Source organism: Thalia democratica, chromosome 1 (genome assembly GCF_965202585.1).
Source record: "Thalia democratica chromosome 1, ktThaDemo2.hap1.1, whole genome shotgun sequence".
NCBI classification, from domain to species: domain Eukaryota; kingdom Metazoa; phylum Chordata; class Thaliacea; order Salpida; family Salpidae; genus Thalia; species Thalia democratica.
This window is the reverse complement of record NC_139165.1, coordinates 61660015-61670225: the sequence shown is the minus strand read 5'-3', so window position 1 is coordinate 61670225 and position 10211 is coordinate 61660015.

The following is a 10211-nucleotide window of genomic DNA, read 5'->3' as shown; positions in this document are numbered from 1 at the left end:
TTAAAACAGATATGTGAATAAGTCTGTAAAAGAAAAACAAAATGTAATTAAACACATCTCTCAAAAACTTTATGTTATCATTAAAGCATCTTAATTTTTAAAATAACTAACTAAAATAATCATGATATTACATAAGTAATTTTTTAGTCTTGTGAATATCTCTAATAACTTTGAATAAACAGAAAATAAAATATGTGAACAAACTGCTAAGAGTATTAATCTATAAAGTATTTGGTATAAAGCCTTTATATTAGAAATTAAAACAGTTTAACCAACTAAGCTCTGAAAAACAAAGCTCATGTAAACAAATTCAAACAAACAGTCAAGTTATTGAACTAAACTGTAATGTTTAAACTGTACTTTTTTATGAATTTTTATAGTTATGACGTATATAATCTACTAAAAACAAAATAATGAAGATTCTTAAAATTATTTTAGAGATTCAACAAAAGGTTTTAAGCACTTATTTTTACAAATACTGACTGATTTTGTCTTTAATAACTAAATCTTTGTTTAGAAATAAATTCACATCTCAATTTGATCTTAATTAAAAAAATTTCATGCATTTAAACTGACAAAAACTGAGATTCTCAAATTTTTAAACACAAAAACTGATTTAGCCTGACGTTTTTCAACTTTTTTCAAAAAAACTGATTTAGCCTGATTTAGCCTGACTTAGCCTGACGCGCACGAACCCTGGTATTTATATAAATAAAGTATTTAGTTCTTGACTTTGTAATCACTAAAAAACAGAGAATATAATATAATAAATAAAATATTATTCAGTCATAACTTAAATTTAAAATAAAAGCAACAACTTTAAAAATATATATAATCCATATAACTAAGTAAAAAATGTCTCTTATAATTTTTTTGATTTCAGTACAATCATTGTTTTAACTAGTTATTTAGTAACACTACTTCAATAAATACTCAATGAAATTTAGATAATTTTAAAGTATGCAGGATGACAATCAGTTTTTGTTCTAAAAGTCAAAAACTTCTAAATATTTTCAAAAAAAATTTAAAGCATAAGTTTACCTGACCTTTGCAAGCATTAATTTGCCAAAAAGATGATAAAAGGGGCATAATTAACTTTAAAATAATCAAAAGGTTTTGTGTTATATATTAGGTTATTATTCAAATTCTAAAAGTAGATAAATATAGTAAGTAGTACAAAAAAAAACACCATCATATGATTTATCAAGTATATATATATATATATATATATATATATATCAATTCAATAATACAACTATACTGCTTCAGATAAAAAGTATATAAATTAAAAAATGTCAACAAAATTATTTTAGAGATTCATTAAGTGTACTAGTTATAAAATTCAACTCAAATACAGGAACAACATAAAATGTATCAATTAAATAAGGTTTTGTGTTAAATATTTGATGAACAATCACAAAACTAGCAAATAAAAGTTTTTTTTTTTTTCAGAGAGTATCATTAAGCTCTTGTACAAATAAAACAAGTTTACTACTTTTTTTTAGGGTTGGACTAAAATTTGGGGTAAATTTTTCAAAATATTTTTTATTGCTAGAGAAACCCTTATTTCTTTATCATGTTTTTTACCCTCAGTTTTTAGACTTAATTAAGTTAACATTAGAATTGATATTTATTTACAAAATATACAAATATTCAAAATAAAAAACTAATGGTTTCTTAATACAGAGTCTAGTCTAGCAAGTTTGCTGAAATATATGATCAAAATAATTTGCATAGTACTTTTCTATATTGAACTAAAATGTCTTTCTCAGTGTGAAACAAGTTAACACAGCTAAAGAGAGTTCTTCAAAAAAGAATAATTACTGCAAGAAAATAATAGATGATAAAGTAAGTGATTGTATTTACCTAAAATTAGCTATAATTACTATAGATTAAATATCAATACTTATTATAATATTTGTTATATAACCTGACATAATTGTGAAAAGGAGTATATAAGTAAGCACTAATTAATAAATTTTAACTAAATTAAGAAGTTTTAATTAAAGTACTACAAAATGCTATATATTAATTTTATAATTGCAGATTAAAGATACATAAACTTGGAAGAAAACAAAACTATATAATACTAGTAATAATTAAATTTAATGTATAATACAAGTAACAAAACACGCAAGTTAAAATCCAAAAATTGCTTTGCTAGGATCTGTATTAACATAATTTGGAATATTAATTTAATTTAAATGCTTATTTATTTGCTTAGTTTTGAAAACTTTTTACAGTCAAACCATATAACATTTATTAAATAATTAGTTAATAATTAATATATAATAATTGGCATAAGGGGGTAAAACACTTTTTTTTCAAAATTTGATGTTAGTTTGAATAGTTTTTACTAATCTACAAGATGCTTTTTACAAATTTTAAAAATTCAAATTAATTTTTGAGATATAGCCGGTCAAAGTCAGAGGCAACAATAGGTTCCTTATAGGAGGCTCAAAATAAAACAGCAAAAATAGACTATTTCACTAAAAATCTATCTTCTTCTATGCTTTTTGAGACAACTACCTCAAAATTTCAGGAAGTTTTCCTTGAAATATTTAGAAAATTCTGTTGGAAAGAATTTGTTTTAAATTTAAAAATAAATAAAAATTATAAAAAATGAACAAAAAAAAGTTTTTTTTGTTTTTTTTGTTATAATATTTTTATTTTTTAATTTTCTAAACTTTGTTCAAGAATTGTAAATTTTGTTCAACATCTCTATGTAACACATATTAAAGTTTCTAAGCATTCTAAATTTTCTCAGTATACTGGCTTAAAAAACTATTTTGTAACAGTATTTAAACTCATCCTTTTCGAAGTTTTGAAATTTTCTGGAACACTTGACCACAATTTAAAGCGTTCACACTAAAAAATTAAAAGAATAAGAGTCTATTAACTTTTATCATATACATATTTATGAGTTAATATCAACAAACCATTTGCATGGGCTTTAAACATAGGTATCTTGTTTTATCTTTCAAGTATTTTAGACTGCTTTACTGAACACATAAAAGCAAGCTTTAAAATAGAACTTTTTTGAACTACAAACAATCTACATTAAACATATAAAATCAAAAAAAAGTGTAAGATAACCTTTCAAACGAGTCAAGCAATTTTAAAATACATTTACAGAAAATAAAAACTATATTCTAAAGATACACTGATAGATGCTGTAGCTTAAACATTAAAGATATTCAAAAGCAACTTGCTTATATTCTGCTTTACAAGATCCTAACGAAACAAGTTCGTTGGAATACACAATAATAATAGCAATATACACAGTAGTCACTCGTTACAACAAATAAAAATCAATTAATAAAATTTTTATTACATGGTAACGTTTGAATTACAACGCAACTTTTTCATAAGGTAACAATCTTGAAAAGCTAAATTGTTGTAGAAATAAAAGCAATTTTTTGACTTAGTATAAGTTGTAGTATAATAACAAACAAAAAGGGGAGCCGATCATTTCTAACCCGCTATCATTTCTAACCCGATCACTTCTAACCCGATCACTTCTAACTCGATCACTTCTAACCCGATCACTTTTAACCCAATCATTTTTAACCCGATCACTTCTAACCCGATCACTTCTAACACGATCACTTGTAACCCGATCACTTCTAACCCGATCACTTCTAACCCGATCACTTCTAACCCGATCACTTCTAACCCGATCATTTCTAACCCGATCATTTCTAACCGATCACTTCTAACCTGATCACTTCTAACCCGATCATTTCTAACCTGATCATTTCTAACCTGATCACTTCTAACCCGATTATTTCTAACAAGATCATTTCTAACCCAATCACTTCTAACCCAATTAGACCCGATCATTTCTAACCCGATCACTTCTAACCCAATCATTTCTAACCCGATCACTTCTAACCCGATCACTTCTAACACGATCACTTGTAACCCGATCACTTGTAACCCAATCACTTCTAACCCGATCACTTCTAACCCGATCATTTCTAACCCGATCACTTCTAACCCGATCATTTCTAACCCGATCACTTCTAACCCGATCATTTCTAACCCGATCATTTCTAACCGATCACTTCTAACCTGATCACTTCTAACCCGATCATTTCTAACCCGATCACTTCTAACCCGATCATTTCTAACCTGATCATTTCTAACCTGATCACTTCTAACCCGATTATTTCTAACAAGATCATTTCTAACCCAATCACTTCTAACCCAGTTAGACCCGATCATTTCTAACCCGATCGTTTCTAACCCATTTTACTTATTAAATGTTACGTTTTTATTTTTTAATCTGGATTTCATGCAAAAACAAACTAGTCTCAATGAAGTTATTAAAATAATAATAAAAATTAGACTTTTAGTTACTTTACAACATAATGATTTTAATGTGTTACGTAAAAATATTTTTGGTATAAATTTTAATTTTAGTATTAACTTAACGTAATCTTAATATATTTTTATTGGCTTATTTTTTGATTTTTTATCCTATACATAATTTTTGTTTTTTTGTTTTTTTTTTGTTTTTTTTTTGTTTTTTCAATACACTTTAAGAGACGTTTTTCGTTAATCATATACAATTTACTAAATTGTTTACTTTAAAGTACTTGAACTCTTCTTTGTAAGATTTTAAAATAAGCAGCGATAATTATATTTTAATCGGATCTTATTGTAGTTAACGTGACTACAATTGTTTTAACATAAACAAATTTTAAAAAGTAAACTCTTACAATTTTAATATTCAGATACAAAAACTTTTATATTACGATTTAAAAACTACATTGAAAGTCTGACGTAAATGTTTTATTATTGCTTACTATAGTATTAACCGTTTATAGTAGGGTAGTTTTAAGTTTCATCTTAATAACTCATACAAATTGTTTTGCAACTTGCATATGCCTATTAAGACAATGGAATTCAAACAAACATTAGGAGAAGTTAAAAACTTTTTTTTATATTAAGTGGAAAAGCATGGTTTTTAATAGAAACTAGCTATTAAAACAGTTATGTCATATAACTAAACCGCAAAAATTGTTATGTCGATTGACCGTCTAGACTTCACATCAATAATAAATTCCTACTTAGTTTTAGAGCAAAAAAAATTGTTTAACACTAATAGTTAAACAGACAAGTTTATTTGTATGACAAGTTCGAGGGTAATTGAATCTCGCCTATGTTTTAATACCGACTTAAATTAGTACTTTAATTGACAAACATTTCTTTAAAATTACTTTTGTGTTTTTGAAAACCTGTAAAACAATAACTTTCAAAAGTTATCAAGAAAATTATTTTAGAAATATCTACTATTAATCGTAAGAATAATCGTGTTTTTGCAATTTTAAATTTTGAAAACTTTTAAACTTTTATGAAAAATGTAAATTTATTTTGTCCTACATAAATTTTATTTCAAAAAAAAAAGAAAAAATGCGTAATAATAAGTTTTCGACACTAAACTTTCATAGTTAAGCTTATTATAATTAATTATAACTTCATTACAGTTAATCTTTATATAGAATTTACCAGTTGATTTAAGAATTAATATTAAATAAAAGTTCGAGTAAATGACAGGTTCTGAATATTAAAAAAACCCTCTACCTCTACTTTTGGCTTTGTATTAAACAGTATACACTTTCGTTTAAAAACTTAGAATTTAATGATATCAATTTTAAATGAAACCACCATTATAGTTACAATTACTAAATTTTATTAACTGTATTATTTAAAGTTTCATGAACGCTGATTTTAATATTTTTAAAAAGTTGTATTTCGTATAAATTCTCCCTGAATTTGGAGCCAAATTGGTAATCTGGTTTCTACACTTAAAATATATATTAACCATATAGAATCATTTCAAAAGAAAGTACAGAATAGACTTTAACCGCTGTGATACACATTATATTTCTTACATTGACTATCAAAACTTAATGTTTATTCTTTAGAATAAAAAAGACTTATAATTTTCCTAATGTTTTTAAAAATAATTAACTACAATTAACTAATAATCCAAATTGAAACCTTATTGTCAAAACAATAAATGAACCAATTAATATCATCAATTAAATTTTAACAAAAGCTATCTGAACATTAGGTTTTATTTTAAACAAAATAAACTAAACTTCAAAAGAAACAATTTTGTTGAGATTAATTTGTTTTTAAAACAAATCTTTATCTTAAAAAATAATAGATAAACATATTAATACAGATCGGCTAAATAAATTTCTAGTTAAATACGATCGAGTTAGAAACGATCGGGTTAGAAATGATCGGGTTTAATTGGGTTAGAAGTGACTGGGTTAGAAATGATCGGGTTAGAAATGATCGGGTTAGAAGTGATCAGGTTAAAAATGATCAGGTTAAAAATGATCGGGCTAGAAGTGATCGGGTAGAAGTGATCGGGTTCGAAATGATCGGGTTAGAAGTGATCGGGTTAGAAGTGATCGGGTTAGAAATGATCGGGTTAGAAATGATCGGGTTAGAAGTGATCGAGTTAAAAATGATCGGGTTAGAAGTGATCGGGTTCGAAATGATCGGGTTAGAAGTGATCGGGTTAGAAATGATCGGGTTAGAAATGATCGGGTTTAATTGGGTTAGAAGTGACTGGGTTAGAAATGATCGGGTTAGAAATGATCGGGTTAGAAGTGATCAGGTTAAAAATGATCGGGCTAGAAGTGATCGGGTAGAAGTGATCGGGTTCGAAATGATCGGGTTAGAAGTGATCGGGTTAGAAGTGATCGGGTTAGAAATGATCGGGTTAGAAATGATCGGGTTAGAAGTGATCGAGTTAAAAATGATCGGGATAGAAGTGATCGGGTTAGAAGTGATTGGGTTCGAAATGATCGGGTTAGAAGTGATCGGGTTAGAAGTGATCGGGTTAGAAATGATCGGGTTAGAAATGATCGGGTTAGAAATGATCGGGTTAGAAATGATCGCGTTATAAGTGATCGGGTTACAAGTGATCGGGTTACAAGTGATCGGGTTAGAAGTGATCGGGTTAGAAATGATCGGGTTAGAAGTGATCGGGTTAGAAGTGATCGGGTTAGAAGTGATCGGGTTAGAAATGATCGGGTTAGAAATGATCGGGTTAGAAGTGATCGGGTTAGAAATGATCGGGTTAGAAATGATAGCGAGTTAAAAATGATAGTAAACCAACAAAAAGGTATTCTATTTGTTTTTCTTTCCATTAACAACCCGGTTGAAGTGTGTTGATTTGTTAACACACAGAAACATATGCTGGTACAATAAAGGAAGATTACTGTACAAATTGTTTTTATTCTATTACAGTTACTTATTTAAATACATTATCTGTAATAAAAAGAGTACTTTATTCGCATTACAATATTTAGAAAACAATTTTGTAAGAGTTGCACTCAATTTTTTTTAAATATACATCTAAATAAAAAAGTTGATAGTCCTCAAAAAAAAAACAAATCATTAGTCATCTTTATATGAAGATATTAAATTACCTTTTTTTGATTACTTAAAATATAAATGATTTTCTTAAACATACTAAACGTAAAAAAAACAACATTCTAAAGCAAAAGTAAGTTTTTTATGTAAGAATTTGTTCTAACTATAAAGTTATTTACCATATATATGTTTTTTAACCAAAATTAATAATGTTTTTTTAACACTTATAGTGATTACGTGTAAACACTTATAGTGATGACTTTAATGTAAAACAGAAAAAAAAGTTTTTAACATTTTAAACATTACTTTCGGAATTAATAACTGGTAAAGTAAAAAAAAAAATTATAGAAAAAAGGGTTTAATTTTTAGAATAATTGAATAGTTTAAATGATCTTTAGAAAAATCTTGCACTCAAAAAGTTTATTATCAGATACCATTTTTATTTTGTATCTTATAAAGTTAAAAATTAATTGTTAAAAATTACATAAAATATATATGTAGAATTTTTGAGGCTCACATTTTTTTGCTTAAAAAATTTATTACAATTATAAAGGATTTTTACCTAAAATATATATACAATAAAACTGTTCGAATTAAAGCGCATTATTTTACTTTTGAAATTTTTTAATAATAACTGCTAAATAACAAAGTTCATAGTCTTAAAAAAAAATTATTTAAATAGCTATTAATTGTTGTTTGGAGAAATTAAGAAAATCAAAAATCATGTGTTAATATGTTTATATAAATCGTTATAAGATATATGTAAAAGTAAACTATAGAGCAGGGGTCGGCGGCCTTTTATAAATTGCGGGAAAGTTTTCCTAGAAAAAGTTAATTGCGGGCCGCACCGCACTTTAAAAAAATATACTTCTGCGATTAAATCAACATAAAAATGCTACTTAAAATTAAGAGCATGATTGTAAGAATAAACACAAATATTGTTCTTATCTTATTACTGTTTTTGAGTATGTTTAAGCTAAAAGGTACCTCGCAGGCCGCAGATTCTGATTTTGAGGGCCGCAGTTTGCCGACCCCTACTTTAGAGCAACTCCTACAGTGTTTATTTTTCTGTATTTTGTTTCAAACGTTAAATACCTTTTATATTGTACAAATTAAAATACCTATTTGTCTCTTTGCTATTAGAGTAGGTGTCAAAAATGCATAAAAAGACACTTTTACACAGGTCAAAATTTTTTAAATTTGATTAACTCTTTTATTCTTTTAATTTTTACTATCACTATTACCCCTAACTTTTGTGTTTTTACTAAATTTTTTTATACACTTTTTATTTTATTCTATCAATAATTTTTATCAATTATTTTTACTTTTTACATTCTTTTTATTTTCACTGTTACCCCTAACCCTCGGTCGGTGACTTATTTGTTCTCCTTTTTTTTTGTTTTTTAATTTATTTTTTATTTTTTATTTATAAACTTTTTTGTTTTTATTCTCTTGCAAAAATGATCTTCCGTGCAAAAGTGACCCTTCGTGCAAAAATTTCTTCGTGCTTATTTTGACCCGTTCTCTCGTTACCATATTACAAATTTAATAAAAAAAAATTGCCTTTATTTCCAAAATAATTTAGTTTGTTAAATTTATTATCTGAAATAAAAGTTGAGTTGTAAAACAAACTTTACCGTGTACAAAAAACTTTCATTAATCGTGTTATACGTTTTGGTAACTAAGTATCTGAGTACTTGGCTCAAGTGATAAACTAGCTTAAAAATAAAATAAGTTAAAATTAGGTTGTTAATTAATATAACGGAACTCTAAATGCATTTTTAAAATCAAAATATTAAAAATGAACAATGACTATATTCGTTTTTATTTATTGAAATTAAAAAATAAACAAAACATAAAAAGTGTTTAATTTTGTAACAATGTTAATTTGTTTCAAAGAAACTTTTAGAAACATTTAAAAAAAGCTTTTTTTAAACCAAAAATTATATTAAGTTAAAAAACAGACATCTTATAGTAGGGTGCACGACTATTCAAATACGGACAATTTAAATTCCGACAATTCAAACTCTTAAAAAAAAGTTGAAAGGGCCGCTACTAAAATAGTAATATATATTTGTCAAATGTAAAAAATATATATGTAGATTATATTAATATCTACAAGCAATTTTTATATTTTTGCAGAACATTAAGTATTTTTTGAGATATGGCTTAAATAAACTAAAAAACATAGTTATATTTAGTAATTTTAAAATATCTTGAAAAATATTTAAGACTTTGCAAAAAATAAAAAAAGTGACTTGTAGATATTAATAAGATCCTTATATGTGTTTTTTATTGTGTTGAAATTCATATTACTTATTGAGATATAGTACTTTAAAAGTGCACGACAATTCAAATTCGGACAATTTAAATTCTTTAAAATAAATTAATACAGCCACAAATAAAAAAGTAGTGTATATTTTTTCAAATATAAACAATACATATGTAGGTTATTATAATATCTACAAGTTATTTTTTTTCTTTTTGCAAGACACTAAATGTTTTTTGAGATATGGTTTAAACAAAGTAAAAAATGTAGTTATTTTCAGTAATTTTGAAATATCTTGAAAAGTATTTTAGATTAGAAAAAGAGAAAAAAAATGGCTTGTAGATATTAATAAGATCTACATATGCATTTTTTATCTTTTTTAAATTTATATTACTTATTGAGATAAAGTCTTTTAAATATTTTTTAAGAATTTGAATTGTCGGAATTTGAGTTGTCCGAATTTGAATTGTCATGCAACCTTTATAGTAGGATGTTATAGCTTAATTTAAAAACGTAGTAAAAAGTATTAAAAAAAAGTAAA